The sequence below is a fragment of the Mustela nigripes genome, chromosome 9 (assembly GCF_022355385.1).
Source record: "Mustela nigripes isolate SB6536 chromosome 9, MUSNIG.SB6536, whole genome shotgun sequence".
Lineage (NCBI taxonomy): Eukaryota > Metazoa > Chordata > Mammalia > Carnivora > Mustelidae > Mustela > Mustela nigripes.
The window spans coordinates 37,184,953-37,201,331 of NC_081565.1; the positions used below are offsets into that span (position 1 = coordinate 37,184,953).

The 16,379-nt window shown below is 44.0% G+C and overlaps 1 protein-coding gene and 1 pseudogene across 4 annotated transcripts in view; one reads left to right on the forward strand and one right to left on the reverse strand.

Annotated features, from left to right (window-relative positions):
* Positions 1 to 4,612: 4,612 nt before the first annotated feature.
* On the reverse strand, positions 4,613 to 14,705 carry LOC132024122 (large ribosomal subunit protein eL43-like; annotated as a pseudogene).
* UBAP2 (ubiquitin associated protein 2) overlaps positions 14,632 to 16,379 on the forward strand; it is a 134,679-nt gene continuing 132,931 nt past the window's right edge. For 3 of the 4 annotated variants that reach the window (XM_059411483.1, XM_059411485.1, XM_059411486.1), the window contains exon 1: positions 14,937 to 15,043. The gene's annotated coding sequence lies outside the window, so the exon portion shown is untranslated. Of the gene's footprint in view, positions 14,716 to 14,936; positions 15,044 to 16,379 lie in introns of those variants that run through there. The other variant, XM_059411484.1, reaches the window with a different exon arrangement.

Sequence of the window (16,379 nt, forward strand, 5' to 3'; positions counted from 1 at the left end):
TTCGGCTCAGGTCATGATCCTGGGGTCCTGGATCGAGCCCCATGTCATGCTCAGTGGGGAGCCTGCTTCTCCCTCTCCCTCTACCTCTCCCCTGCTTATTCTCTCTCTCTCTCTCTCAAATGAATAAATAAAGTCTTTAAAAAAATAGAAATTAAATCTTTATTGGGCACCTGGGTGGCTCAGTCAGTTAAACATCTGACTCTTGATTTTGGCTCAGGTCATGATCTCAGGATCATGGATCAAGCTCTGCATGGGTCTCCACACTCAGTGGGGAGTTCGCCTGGAATTCCTCTCTCATTTCCTTCTGACCCTTTCCCCTGCTCTCTCTCTCAAATAAATAAATCTTTTTTTAAAAAGTTTTATTTATTTATTTATTTATTTATTTGAGAGAGAGAGCACACGAGCAGAGCTGGGGCAGAAGGAGAGGAAGAAGGAGAAGCAGACTACCCGTTGAGTGGGAGCCCAACCTGGGGCTTGATCCCAGGACCCTGAGATCATGACCTGAGCCAAAGGCAGATGCTTAACGAACTGAGTCACCTAGGTGCCCCTAAAACAAATAAGTCTTTAAAAAAAATTTAAAAAGGCTCCCTGCTCTGTGGGAAGCCTGGTTCTCCCACTTACAAAGAGTCCCCCTGCTTGTGTTCCCTTTCTCGCTCTCTCTCTCTCCATCAAATAAATAAATAAAATCTTAAATTTTTTTTTAAATTTCAAAGATCTTATTTATTTATTTGTCAGAGAGAGAGGGCACCTGGGTGGTTCAGTAAGTTGAGTTTCTGACTCTTGGTTTCGGCTTACGTCATGATCTCAGGGTTGTGGGATTGGGCCTCCAATCAGGCTCTGGGCTGGGTATGAAGTCGGCTTGAGATTCTCTCCCCCTTCTTCTCTCTGTTCCTACCCCCTATTTATGCTCTCTCTCTCTCTTTCTCTCTCTAAAATAAACGAATAAATACAATCTTTTAAAAAATAAAATCCTTAAAATACAATAAAGGTAATTTGAAAATATGGAAGTGAAATGGGAAGATGTTACCTATAATCCCTTTATCAATACATGGCCCATATCAATATACTTCTGATGTATTTTTAGTCTTTCTTTCTTATGCATAGTGTTCTTACATAGTTATATTCACTCAGTGATTTGGTTTTGGCTTTTTATTCCCAATGGTATAAAACAAATGTCTTTCCATGTCCTGGGAACGTAAATGTTATTTATAAAAGCTGTATAATATGAAATCTAGTAAGAATGACATAATTTGCTTAGCCATTTCTCTATAGTCAGACATATAAGAAGTTTCCCAATTTTTTTTTTAAGATTTTATTTTTTGGGGCGCCTGGGTGGCTCAGTGGGTTAAAGCCTCTGCCTTCAGCTCAGGTCATGATCTCCGCAGGGAGCCTGCTTCCTCCCCTCTCTCTCTCTGCCTGCCTCTCTGCCTACTTGTGATCTCTCTCTCTCTCTGTCAAATTAAAAAAAAAATCTTTAAAAAAAAAAAGATTTTATTTGTTTATTTGACAGACAGAGATCACAAGTAGGCAGAGAGGCAGGCAGAGAGAGAGAGGAGGAAACAGGCTCTCTGTCGGGCAGAGAACCTGATGGGGACTCGATCCCAGGACCCTGAGACCATTACCTGAGCCAAAGGCAGAGGCTTTAACCCACTGAGCCACTCAGGAGCCCCCAAGCTTCCTACTTTTACTTATAAATAAAGCTGTGGGGGGTGGGATTAATTAATTAATTAATTAAAGCTGTGAGGGGCACCTGGGTGGCTCAGTGGGTTAAAGCCTCTGCCTTTGGCTCAGGTCATGATCCCAGGGTCCTGGAATCGAGCCCCGCATCAGGCTCTCTGCTCAGTGGGGAATCCTCCTTCCTTCTCACTCTCTGCCTGCCTCTCTGCCTACTTATTATTTCTGTTTGTCAAATAAATAAATCAACTCTTTTTAAAAAAATAAATAAAGCTGTGAGAAATGTTACTTTCTACAAAACTGTTTTTCCTTATTTAAAATTATTTCCTGGGGCATATGGCTGGCTCATTTGGAGAAGCATGTGACTCTTTATTTGGAGGTCATGAGTTTGAGTGCCATGTTGAGTGTAGAGATTATTTTAAATAAATAAATAAACTTTAAAAATCTTGAAGTAGGCGCGCCTGGGTGGCTCAGTGGGTTAAAACCTCTTCCTTCGCTTGGGTCATGGTTCCGAGGTCCTGGGATGGAGTCCCGCCTCACCATCTCTGCTCAGCAGGGAACCTGCTTCCTGCTCCCTGCCCCCCTTCCCACCCTCTGCCTGCCTCTCTGCCTTTTGATCTCTGTCAAATAAATAAATAAAATCTTTTTTAAAAAATTGAAAAAAAATTTGAAGTATACGTGACACACAATGTTACATTAGTGTCAAGTGTATAACATAGTGATTTTTTTAAAAGATTTTATTTATTTATTTGACAGACAGAGATCACAAGTAGGCAGAGAGGCAGGCAGAGAGGGAGGAAGGGAAGCAGGCTCCCCGACAAGCAGAGAGCCCAATGCGGGGCTCGATCGCAGGATCCTGGGATCACAACCTGAGCGGAAGGCAGAGGCTTTAACCCACTGAGCCACCCAGATGCCCTACATAGTGATTTTTTAAAAGACTTTATTTATTTGAGAGAGAGAGAATGAGAGAGAGTGAGAGCATGAGAGAGGGGAGGGTCACAGGGAGAAGCAGACTCCCCACGGATCAGGGAGCCTGATGTAGGACTCGATCCCAGGACTCCAGGATCATGACCGGAGCCAAAGGCAGTCTCCCAACCAACTGAGCCACCCAGGCACCCACAACATGGTAATTTGACAAGCCTATATGTCATGCTATGCTCACAAGTGTAGCTGCCATTTGTCACCCTACAATGCTATTACGATTACATTGACTATATTCCCTGTACTGTACTTTTCATCCCCATGACTTATTAATTCCATAGCTGGAAGCCTGAATCTCCCACTCCCCTTTACTCGTTTTGCCCATGCCCCCATCCTTTCCTTACTCCCTACATACTTTTAACTATTATCTGCAAGACAAGAATCTGTGTTCTTAGGAATGGAGAGTGAGCAGATGTTTTTGAGGTCTAGCTTAGACTATTAATATTTTTCCTTTCCCTCTGGGTCTTTTTCTGAAGGTTCTTTCTGGTATCTTAATGCTAGGAAGTGTATATTTTGAAATTAGGATATTTCAGCCCCAATGTTTGGACATTGGAAATACAGTTTGGACAGCATGGAAATACAGTTTGTAATGTACTATTTTAACCCCTTGAATCAGTGTCTCCTTCCCACTTCAAGATTTTATTTATTTATTTGACAGAGAGAGACACAGTGAGAGAGGGAACACAAGCAGGGGCAACTGGAGAGGGAGAAGCAGTCTTCCTACTGAGCAAGGAGCTTGATGTGGGGCTCCATACCAGGACCCTGGGATCATGACCTGAGCCAAAGGCAGAAGCTTTAACCCACTGAGCCACCCAGGCGCCCCTCACAGCTTTAACCCACTGAGCCACTCAGGCACCCCCAAAGTTTATTTTTAAGTAAGCTCTATGCACAACATGGGGCTTGTACTCATGACCCCAAGGTCAAGAGTCCCATGCTCTACCAACTGAGTTAGTCAGCTGCCCCCAGGGCAAGTCTCTTTTGAACAAAAGAAAAAGAAACTGGAAGAAAAGAAAAAAATATATTTTTTAAAAGTTTCATTTATTTATTTGACAGAGATCACAAGTAGGCAGAGAGGCAGGCAGAGAGAGAGGGGGAAGCAAGCTCCCTGCTGAGCAGAGAGCCCAATTCAGGGCTCCATCCCAGGACCCTGAGATCATGACCTGAATGGAAGGCAGAGGCTTAACCCACTGAGGCACTTAGATGCCCAGAAAATTTTTTTTTAAAGATTTATTTATTTATTTGAGAGAGAGAGCAAGCATGGGCAAGTGGGAAGAGGGGCAGAGGGATGAAGAATTCTCAAATAGGCACCACACTGAGTACAGAGCCTCAGTGGCTAGATGCTTAACTGACTGAGCCACCATCACACTCCATTAGAAGAAAATTAACAATATTATGGGATATTGATAATAGCTAATATTTATTGTCCATTTACCATGTGCCAATGTTCTTAGCTTTTTACTTGTGTTAATTTAGTCTTTTTCAATCTGAAGATTTAGATACACTAAAGAGTCAAGCAATCATGGGGCACCTGCTGGCATCAGTGGACCATGCTACTCTTGACCTTGGGGTTGTAAATTTGAGCCCCATGTTTGGTATAGAGATTACTTTAAAAAAATCTTAAACAAAAATCTTAAAAAATAAAAAAGAGGGGCACCTGAGTGGCCCAGTTGGTTAAGTGTCTGCCTTTGGCTTGTGTCATGGTCCCAAGGTCCCAGAATCAATCCCCATATGGGGCTCCCTGCTCCTCACTCTCCTTCTGCCTGCCGCTCCCCTTGCTAGTACACTGTCAAAAAATTTTTAAAAATCTTAAAAAAAAATACCCAAAATAATCAGTTTAGTGGGTTGTGACCTGCTGGGTTTTTAAAACTTATTTTGAAATAATTTTACACCTAAAGAAAAGGGAATTTCCATGTACCTTCATCTTGCTTCTCTGAATGGAAGAAATCATAGTAAGAAATTAACGCTGGAACAAAAAAAAGGAAATGAACACCAGTACAAAACTTTTAACTAAACTAAACCTTTATTTGCATATTTTCATTTTTCCCATTAATATCCTTTTTTTAAAAATCCCAGGTTCCGGGCGCCTGGGTGGCTCAGTGGGTTAAGGCCTCTGCCTTTAGCTTGGGTCATGGTATCTGGGTCTGAGCCCTGTTTCGGGCTCTCTGCTCAGCGGGGAGCCTGCTTCCCCCTCTCTGCCTGCCTGCCTTTCTGCCCACTTATGATCTCTCTCTGTCAAATTAAATAAATAAATAAATAAAATAAAATCCCAGGTTCCAAATCAAAATACCACAGTGCATTTAGTTGTCATGCCTCCTTAGACTCTGTGATCTCCCTCAGTTTCTGTTTTCCTTTTTTTTTTTTCTTTTAAATGACTTTTGACTCATTTGAAGAGTTCCTTAGTATAACATTCCTCAGTTTGAGTTTATCTAGTGTTTTCTCCTGATATCCCTCAGGTGGTAGATTTTTGGGAAGAATGCCTCAGAGGTGAGGTGTCCTTTGCATTGCTTCATATCAGGGTGTTCATGATATCAATATGCTTTCTGCAGTTAACTTTGATCATTTGGTTAAGGTAGTGTCTGTCAAGTCTCTATATTATAAAGTTATTATTTTTCTCATTCCATTCTCCATTTGTTAGACTTCAGTTATTAGGTGCAGTCCACATTCAAGGTGGAGGGGAATTAAGCTCCAACTACTGATGGAAGTACCAAAGAACCTTTTCAAACACCATAGTAGTTTCTTTAGACACATTTGGATTCACTGAAAATTAAAGAAACAACAACAAACCCACTGTAATAATTCATAGATATTTTGATGGATATACAATTTCTCCTTAGACTTTTGTGCACTTGTCATTGGGCGTCTGCTTTCGGCTCAGGTCATGATCTCAGGGTCCTGGGATGGAGGCCCACACTGGGCTCCTTGCTCAGTGGGGCTTTTGCTTCTCCCTGGCCAGTTGTCCTTCCCCCTTTCCATTTATTTATTTATTTATTTATTTAATTTTTTTTTATTTGACAGACAGAGATCACAAGCAGGCAGAGAGGTGGGCAGAGAGAGGGAGAGGGAGGCACGAGCAGAGAGCTTGATTCGGGGCTTGGTCCCAGGAGAGCAGAGAGCTCGACTCGGGGCTCGGTCCCAGGACCCCAAGACCATGACCCAAGCCAAAGGCAGAGGCTCAACCCACTGAGCCTCCTAGGCGTCCCCCGCTTCCATTTATTTATATCAGTATTGACTCATGGATATTTATGCTTTGAATCAATCAAATATTATCATTATTTTGTTGCTCAAATTGTCCCATTTTTGGCCATTCAAAACTGTACTTAAATCTTTTAATTTTGTTACATAAATTAACCAATTTATTATAGGCTAGCAGTGTTTGAAATGGTGGAGCTTTGGGGCGCCTAGGTGGCTCAGTCGTTAAGCAACTGCCTTTAGCTCAGGTCATGATCCCCGGGTCCTGGGATCTAACCCAGGATCGGGCTACCTGCTCCATGGAAAGCCTGTTTCTCCTTCACCTACTCCTCCTGCTTATGTTCCCTTTCTAGCTGTGTCTCTGTCAAATAAATAAATAAAATCTTAAAAAAGAAAGAAAGAAATGGTGGAGCTTCTACTGGTCTTTCAACTCCTTCAATCCTTTTTTTTTTTTTTTTTAAAGATTTTATTTATTTATTTGACAGAGAGAGATCACAAGTAGGCAGAGAGGCAGGCAGAGAGAGAGAGAGGAGGAAGCAGGCTCCCTGCGGAGCAGAGAGCCCGATGCGGGACTCGATCCCAGGACCCTGAGATCATGACCTGAGCCGAAGGCAGCGGCTTAACCCACTGAGCCACCCAGGCGCCCTCCTTCAATCCTTTGATGGCTGACTTTACTGTGAGGGCAGAAGTGGTGTTGTACTGTCCAGGTGCCACTGGTGACAGTCTTCATGCAGGAGCCACAGTGCTCCTCTTTTCTTTCTTTTTTTCTTTTTTTTTTTTTTAAGATTTTATTTATTTATTTGACAGAGAGATCACAAGTAGCCAGAGAGGCAAGCAGAGAGAGAGGAAGGAAAGCAGGCTTCCTGCTGAGCAGAGAGACCAATGCGGGACTCGATCCCAGGACCCTGAGATCATGACCTGAACCAAAGGCAGCGGCTTAACCCACTGAGCCACCCAGGTGCCCCTATCTTTCTTCCTCCCTTCCTCCCTTCCACTCTTTCTTTCTTTCTAGAAGATTTTATTTATTCATTTGAAAGAGACAGAGAGGGCACAAGTGGGAGAGAGGTGAAGGGAGAGGGAGAAGCTGACTCTGCGCTGAGCTGGGAAGCTGCCTTGGGGCTTGATTGGAGGGCCTGGAGATCATGACCTAAGCCAAAGGCAGATGCTTAACCATCTGAGCCACCCTTGAGCCCCACAGCTTGTCTTTTCATCTTGGTTTTGCCACAGAAGGAGCAGGTGTACTTGGGTTCCTGGATTATTTCAATTTTCTTCATTTTCCTGAGGGAGGCACCATGACAGGTCCCCTATTTACCCATGATTCTGGCCTTCTTGGTGCATTTAGCCACGTTGCCACAAACTAGGTCTAAGCTCCTATTTTATTATTATTTTTTAAAAAGATTTTATTCATTTATTGACAGAGGGAGACACAGCAAGAGAGGAACACAAGCCAGGGGAGAGGGAGGGGGAGAAGCAGGCTTCCTGCTGAGCAGGGCACCTGATGCAGGGCTCAATCCCAGGACCCTGGGATCATGACCTGAGTGAAAGTCAGGCACCCAATAACTGAGCCACCCTGGCGCCCCTATTTTTTAATTTTTTCTTTGAATTCCAATATAGTTAACATACAGCATTAGTTTCACATGTAAATATAGTGATTCAACAATTTCATACATCACTCAGTTCTCATCACAAGTGTACTCCTTAATCCCCCATCACCTATTTCACCCATCGCCCCACCCCCCCCATCTATTTTTTAAAAACAGAAATAGAAAAAAATGAAAAATAACAGGTTCATGTGCCATGATTATGTAAAATGGTATTATCAAGGAATGCTACATGAAGGGTATACTGAAACACTCAGAGTAAATAAATATATGAATAGGTACTGGTTTGTGAAACATTTTCAGTTTTATATATGTATGTATGTATGTATGTATTTCCTCTTGTAGGTTTTGTAAATTACAGTCAAAAAGGATTAAAATAAAAGACACAAGAGCACCTGAATGGCTCAGTCAGTAGAACATACAACTCTTGATCTTGGATTATGAGTTTAAGCCTCATGTTGGGTGTAGAGATTACTCAAAGAAAAAAAAAATCACTTTTGAAAGAAAAGAAAAAAAAGATTCAAACTCCACATTATATTGAACTTTTTAAGCCTAGCATTGTGATCCCCATTTTGCACTTGAGAAAACTAATAATAAAACTAATAGGATGAGATTAAGTACCTTGCCTAAGGTCACTCAGAATCTTCTAGAACAGGGATTGCAAACTTTTGTGTGAAAGTCCAGACAGTAGATATTTTAGGGTTTCTGGGCCACATGGTTTCTGTTATAGATATTCAACTCTACTATTGTAGCGTGAAAGTATCCATAGACTACATAGTGAATAATTGTAGCTGAGTTACAAGGGAACTTAGTAGACTAAAATTTGAATTTGGGGTAAGTTTTTTGTGCCATGAAATATTCTTCTTTTGATTTTTGGGGTGCATTTTTTTATTTTTTAAAGGAAAGGAATTTTTTCTTTTTTAAGATTTTGTTTATTTATTTGACAGAGATACAGTGAGAGGGAACACAATCAGGGGAATGAGAGAAGGAGAAGCAGAGTCCCCACCAAGCGGGGAACCGAATGTGGGGCTTGAGCTCAGGAGCCTGGGATCATGACCTGAGCTGAAGGGAGATGCTTAATGATTGAGCCACCCAGGTGCCCTGTTTTGCACCATTTTAAAATGGCTAATAAGGAGCAGGTGGCTGGCTCAGTGTGGGGAGCATGCAACTTTTTTTTTTTCTTAAAGATTTTATTTATTTATTTAAGAGAGAGAGAGAGAGAGAGCGTGAGCACAGGAGCAGGAGAGAGGGGAAGAAGCAGGCTCCTCAGTGAGCATGGAGCCACATGTGGGGCTCCATCCCAGGACCCTGGGATCATAACCTGAGCCAAAGGCAGCTGCTTAACTAACTGAACTTCCCAGGCACCTGCAGCATGTGACTTTTGATCTTGGGGCCAAGAGTTCCAGCCCTACATTGACTATAGAGTTTATTTTGAGACAAAACAAGAAGTGCCTGGGTGGATCAGTTGGTTAAGTACCAGGTTCTTAATTTTGCCTCAGGTTATGATCTCCACATCAGTCTCCATGGTAGGCATGGAGCTTGCTTAAGATTCTCTCTCTCCTTCTCTCTCTGCTCCACTCCTCCCGAAAACAAAACAAAACTAAACAACAACAACAAACATTCGACTTTAGGGCATCTGCCTGGCTAAGTTGATGGCGAATGGGGCTCTTGATCTTAGGTGAGTTCAAGCCCCACATTAGGTATAGAGCTTACTTTAAATTTTTTTTTTTTTTTTTTTTTTGACAGAGAGAGATCACAAGTAGGCAGAGAGGCAGGCAGAGAGAGAGGGGGAAGCAGGCTCCCTGCTGAGCAGAAAGCCCGATGTGGGGCTCCATCCCAGGACCCTGGGATCACGACCCGAGCCAAAAGCTGAGGCTTTAACCCACTGAGCCACCCAGGCGCCCCAGAGCTTACTTTAAAACAACAACAACAAAAAAGAGGGGCACCTGGGTGGCTCAGTGGGGTAAGCTTCTGCCTTCAGCTCAGGTCATGATCTCAGGGTCCTGGGATCGAGCCCCACATGAGGCTCTCTGCTCAGCAGGGATCCCCCCCCCCCCCCCGCAACCCCGCCTTTCCTGCTTCTCTGCCTACTTGTGATCTGTCAAATAAATAAATAAAGTCTTTTAGAAAAAAGAGAAAATGGCTAATAATTCTTAGTTAAGGCTTTGTAGAAAAATTGGAGATGGGTTGGTTTTGACCTGTGAGTTGTAGTTTGCTGACCCTTGTTCTAGAATTCAGGCCTTCCTGGATTCCTCTAGAACCCAAACCTCAACTACTGACTTGGGTTATATAAGTATTGATGAAATCAAATAATGGTTTTCATGGTAGTAATAGTTCCTTAGGATTCTTTTTTTTTTTAAGATTTTATTTATTTATTTGACAGAGATCACAAGTAGGCAGAGAGGCAGGCAGAGAGGCAGGCAGAGAGAGAGGAGGAAGCAGGCTCCCTGCTGAGCAGAGAGCCCGATGTGGGACTCCATCCCAGGACTCCAAGATCATGACCCGAGCCAAAGGCAGCGGCTTAACCCACTGAGCCACCCAGGCGCCCCAAGTTCCTTAGGATTCTTAAATTCCAGTTATTTTCTGAGGACTTTCATAGGCAGTGTCTTGCATGAATTCAGCAATGCCATGTAAAGTAAGCAGAATTTCACTACTTTAATGATTTATTTATTTACTTGAGAGAGAGAAAGAGAGAGAGTGAGCTAGAGGGGTGGGGGTAAAGGCCAAAGGAGAGAGAGAATTTCCAGCAGACTCCTCGTTGATCATGAAGCCTGACATGGGGTTCTTCTCTCACAACTCTGAGATCATGACTTGAGCTGAAGGCAAGAGACAGACGCTTAACTGACTGTGCCACCCAGGTGCCCCTTGTTTATTTTTATTATTATTTTTTAAGTAAGCTCTAGGTCCAATGTGGGGCTTGAACTCAGAATCCTGAGATCAAGAGTCTCAAGCTCCACCAACTGAGTTAGTGGGTGGCCTGAAGAAGCCAGATTCTCATTAGAAGGTTGCTCTTGACATGAACCATAGGAAGGGAATCTTGGATGATTTTTATGGTTCAGAGTCATGGATCATTCATCTCTATATGCTAAAGAGAGAGATCTGCCAAAGGGACCAAAATGTTCTACGTGCTGGTGGTCCAGCTATCCTTTTCCCTCCATGGTGTACATTTTTGCTTCTTAAGGGTTTTTTTTTTTTTTTTAGATTCTATGCAGACCATTCCCACTCAGTTATCACATTCTTTTGCAGGTATATTGCATCGGATTATGATCACTTACTGTGAGTCAGGAGATTAGATTTGAACTTAATCAGTGATTAGCTTTGGAGTTTATACATTTTGATTTTATCTTCCTAAATCTCAGCTACCCATTACTGAGTCTCTCTGAGATGGACTTCATCTGGTTTCACCCACCTTCTTTATTGTCTGCCATGTTTACAGACTTAAAAAAACAGGCTTCTGAGGATTTTTCCAGTGTATTTTCCATCACATTATGCTCTTATTGTAGTCCAGCCAAGGATATTTAAACAAAAACTAGTGAATTGGATGGTGATGTTCTTTGCAGTCACAGGATGTAAAATAAGTTTCAATGTATCAGAGTCAGGCTGGGTGGGCATGGATGGTAGTGATATCCTCTAGGGGAGCCTATTGGGAGAGGATAGTTCTATTACATCCAGGTGGTAATAACTGTTATTAGTGAGGTTTTAGGACTTTGATGCCCTTATTTTTATCTCTGATCCTAGATCTAAGGTGGGACTTCTCCCTTGACTAAATGATAATTTATCGAAAGTCTCCAGCATAGTGTGCCTGGTACAGAAAAGACATGTTTTTGAATATAACAGAAGAGGAAATTGAGGGACTAGAAAGGTGACATATCTTGTATCAGTCACAGAACTAACATAACTCTTTTTTTCTCTTTTAAAGATTTTATTTATTTATTTGACAGAGAGATCACAAGTAGGCAGAGAGGCAGGCAGACAGAGAGGGGGGAAGCAGGCTCCTTGCTGAGCAGAGAGCCCGATGTGGGGCTCAGTCCCAGGACCCTGAGACCATGACCTGAGCTGAAGGCAGAGGCTTTAACCCACTGAGCCACTCAGGGGTCCCTCTCTCTCTCTCTTTTTAAATATATATTTAATTTATTTATTTGAGACGGAGAGAGCGCACAAGCAGGGTGAATGGCAGGCAGAGTTGAAGCAGGCTCCCCGCTGACCCCGACTTTAGCCAAAGGCAGGCAGGCACTCAACCAATTGAGTCACCCAGACACCCCTCTTTTTTTTTTTTTTTTTTTGGTCTCTCTTTTTTTATCTTTAATTAAAAAACCAGTATTTCTTTATGCAAAAATTAAAATGTTATAGATTAGATTAGTTCTTTTTTACTAGCACCCTCGACCACAAACCCTCCTTCCCACTCTACAGAGATAGCTTCTGTTACAACGTTTGTTTTCAGAATTGTTTTCTTGTACTCTTTCGCTTAAAACCTTTGCGTCTCAAGGGTGGTTTTATCTTTGACTCTCCCACACAGTTCTGTAAAGCAGGAATACAAAGAGGAGGAAGACTGAACTGACCCTGCGCAATTCCAGCTCACTGTCAAAAGGGAGAGATAAGATACATCTACACATGAATGGTCGTGATAATTTTTGTTTCAGCCTGAGCATTCTTTGATCAATTCAGATGTATAACAAAGGCTTCCCTTGAACTGAGAAGGACTGTTAAGGTTTCAATTGTTATTCATCAAGTAATTTAACCTACAACAGTCTATTAGTAACTAGGGTGTTAGTTGGTATTTAGCATAGTACCCTGCATAAAGACAAGTGAATTAATGCTAATTTCCTTCCCACCTTACTTAAAAAAAATTTTTTTTGTAACATATCACAGCACTCACCATAGCTACCTTATTTATTTTCTTAAAGTATTTAAGAGCAAGCGAGTGCGAGAGAGAGGACACAGAGATTGATTGACTACCCCCCCCCCCCCCCGCCCACGCAGGGCTCCATCCCAGGTCTCTGAGATCAAGACCTGAGCCAAAGGCAGACGCTTAACCTACCAAACTACCCAGGCTCCCCACCACCCCCACCCAACCTTTGTTTCTTATCTGCTGGGCGGAAGGGTACATACCAGGTGTGAAAGTAATTACTACTGTTTATTGAGGGTTTAACTATGTGCCAAACAGGTACTTTACATGAGCTCATTTATTTATTTCTTTTAAATATTTCGTTTATTTATTTGAGAGAGCACCAGCAGGTGGAGCGGCAGGTAGAGAGAGATGGAGAAGCAGGTTCCCTGCTGAACAGGGAGTTCAATGTGGGGCTTGATCCCAGCCCCTGGAATGATGACCTGAGCCAAAGGCCCGTTAGTTAAACAGCTGAGCCACCCAGGTGCCCCTGCATGATCTCATTTAATTTTCACTACCTGGTGAAGTGGTGGTATTGCAAAGGAAAGAAGCTCAAATTGAGGTAAGGCCAAAGTTTGTGTACTTAACCAGCCCGAGATACTGCCTTTGAGAATTAACTACTTTAAACTCCAAAATACTGGAGCGCCTGAGTGGCTCAGTCTGCTAAGCGTCCGCCTTCTCTCAGATCATGATTTCACGGTCCTGGGATGGAGCCCCCACACTAGGCTCTCAGTTCAGCGGAAAGTCAGCTGCTCCCGCTCCCTCTGGCCTCCCACCCTGCTCCTGCTCTTGCTCACGCTCTAATAAATAAATAAAATCTTAAAAAAACACACAAAACTCCAAAATACTATGCCACAAGTATAAAGCATTATCTCTTCAATTATGCTTAATACCTGGAGTTAAAAAAGATCTTTCCGAGAGGAAGATTATTGTTTGGAGACAGAAGATCTGGTTTGGTTCTCTTCAGCTAGAAACAACTCAACCTCTCAACCTTTTTGAAGATTTTATTTTTATTTTTATTTATTTATTTATTTATTTTTAAAGATTTTATTTATTTATTTGACAGAGAGAGATGACAAGCAGGCAGAGAGGCAGGCAGAGAGAGAGGAGGAAGCAGGCTCCCCGCTGAGCAGAGAGCCCGATTCGGGGCTCGATCCCAGGACCCTGAGATCATGACCTAAGCCGAAGGCAGAGGCTTTAACCCACTGAGCCACCCAGGCCCCCAAGATTTTATTTTTAAAGTAATTTCTGCACTCAAGGTGGAACACGAATTCACAACACCAACATAAAGACTATCATACCCTATCGACTGAGTCTGCCAGGTGCCCCCTAAGCCTTTCTTTACAGGGAGCAATCCCTGCCTCAAAGGATTTATTATAAGATTTAGTAAAAATTGTTGTATTGAGGGGCACTTGGGTGGCTCAGTGGATCAAAGCCTCTGCCTTCGGCTCGGGTCGTGATCCCAGGGTCCTAGGATCGAGCCCCCGCATCGGGCTCTCTGCTCAGCGGGGAACCTGCCGCCCCCTGCCTACTTGTGATCTCTGTCTGTCAAATAAGTAAATAAAATCTTTCTTCTAAGATTTTATTTATTTGAAAGAGATCACAAGTAGGCAGAGAGGCAGGCAGAGAGGGAGAAAGGGAAACAGGCTCCACAGCTGAGCAGAGAGCCCGATGCGGGGCTTGATCCCAGGACCCTGAGTTCACTACACTAGCGGAAGGCAGAGGCTTTAACCCACTGTGCCACCCAGGTGCCCCAATAAATAAAATCTTTAAAAAAATTGTTGTATTGACATGCAGTAAACAATCAATTAATGTTAATCAGTTTACGCATAAGAGACTTGGTAAAAGAATCCAAGGCCCACATTTAATAAAACAGAAGCCCTGAGGCCCATCTGCCCTGGGAAAGTTCCTATTGAAGCTTGCAGCTCCACGATGCTGCACCTGGGCTAGCCGTTGGCGTTTTCCCGCGCAGAGGGCGGAGCAGAGCGCGAGACCGGGAACCTAGTAGCGAAACCCCATCCCCCGCAGGGACTACATCTCCCAGCGGGAACCGCGTTCATTGCCCGGCAAGCAGCGTCCACTGGTATTAGTCTCAGAAGTCAGTACTGTCCGTTTTTCCCCACGGCTTTGCCTTGGCACTAAGTCATAAATGCAAGGTCTATGAACCCGCGAGGGAAAGGCTGCGGTGGTAGGTACTTTCGCTGCGCAACATGCTGGCGATAGTATTCCCCCTTCCCCCCGCGCAAGGTTTGGGGAGCTAGGCCTGTTTTGAATGGTTGCGCCACATCACGTGATGAGAGGAAGGCGGTCGCCGGGGAGCGACTCGTGGTGCCTTGTGAGGTCATCACAGCGCGACAAGCTGCAGTTGTGGGCATTCCGGACGTGGTATGTACTAGCCTCTTGACAACTCTGAGTACGAGAGGTTTTATAAGATCTCCCTTATTTGCTCCTTCCCGGTGCCTAACCGCACCTCGGCGTTGTTGGTCTCTCTAGACGGCGTGGGGGAGGCTGGAGGAAGCGACGTGCTCTGTGGGCGGGCTGAGGGGCCGGGAACGAGCGTCGCGCGGTGGCTCCTCCTTCGCGCGTGACGCAGAGGTCACGTGACGAACCAGGGCGCCTCTGCCGCCGCCGCCGCTTTGTAAGAGGCACATTGGCAGGTAACGAGCGGCGGCGGCGGAGGCGGCTGGTCCCGAGTCCAGCGAGAACAGCAGCGGTAATTGGCACCCTCTCTCTCCTTTCCTGTTCCAGAGCCCTGAGTGTGGCAGCGTGCGTTTTCTAGTCCTGGGTTCAGCTCTACTTTCCTCGAACCCTTTTCATACTGCCCCAGCGCCCACTCCGAAGACCGGGCCAAGCGTCCCTCGCCAGCTTCATGCGTCCCCAGTATGCCCAGGCCCGGGCGCCTTCCTTCCTCTCTGTGCGGGCCGTCCTGTGCTTCTTCCTGCCTACCCCAGGCGTAGTTGGCCTGGCCCCACCCAACCCCAGGGGGCGCCTTCCCCTCCCCCGCTTCGGGTTTCTGCCCTAGAGGGTGTGGTTTTCTCTCCCACCTCTGTCCCTGCCTGCCTGTCCGCTGGAGCTCCCGCGCCGCGCTGATGTTTCCCATCCTGACCATCTTTACGTTTTCAAGCCTGTCGCTAGTCTTGGGACTGAGCGTCTTAGAGCCAACTTCTGCGCACTGTAGCTTTTCTCGGTTTACCCGGAGGAATAGTTAGATTCTATTCCTTTTTATTCTGGGAGGTTTTGGTGTTAAGACTCTTGGGGACTTAGTTTTTCTCTTCAGTCCCGGTCCCTCTAGTCTGGTGTTATCATAGTTTTCTAATGTAGTTTTGAGAGCACCCTGTAAACCAAAGTTCTGCGTTATTCTCTCTTTAGTAAATTACATTTCCGTTTCCTTTGCCTCTGGAGCACTTCCCCACTTGGCTTTTCCACCTCTTCCCCTCGGTTTTCAATCTTATTTTTTTGCCAGGGCATCTTAAGTGCTGGTTGCCTATCCTTGCTCTCTAGGAGTTGATACCTCCTGTTTGACATAATTTGTAGCTTCACCACCACCTCTGTTGGATATTGGTTTCTGCTTATATCCGAGATATATCTGTTAGTAGTTAGGCTTATTATCTTTAGCCCTTTTGTACACTAACAGTTGAGGGCTTTCGATGGTCTTTTAAAGGTATCCAACCAAACATCTTTTATTCAGAGGGCATATAATTAACTTTTTGGGTGAACCCAGGCCTTTTATATTTTCTCTTTAGTGATGGTATACTTTTAATTAATTATTAATTAACGTTTATGGTATACTTTTTAAACCAAGAGTTATGTCAGTAGTGTATTCCTCACTTTTTGTCATCCATTGTACGTTTTAATTTTTAGTGTCATTTTGTCTAATACAGGTGGAAGGAAGATGGACCTAATACCTAAGTTCTCCTGTATCCTCGGCATTGGGTGCCTAGATTGACATGGTACTTAATTGTTTCGGGAAAGGGAATAAATTCCACTCTCTGGAGACCATAGAGTTTTATAGTCCACCAGTATCTCTTATGTACTTGCAGGGCCCCTTG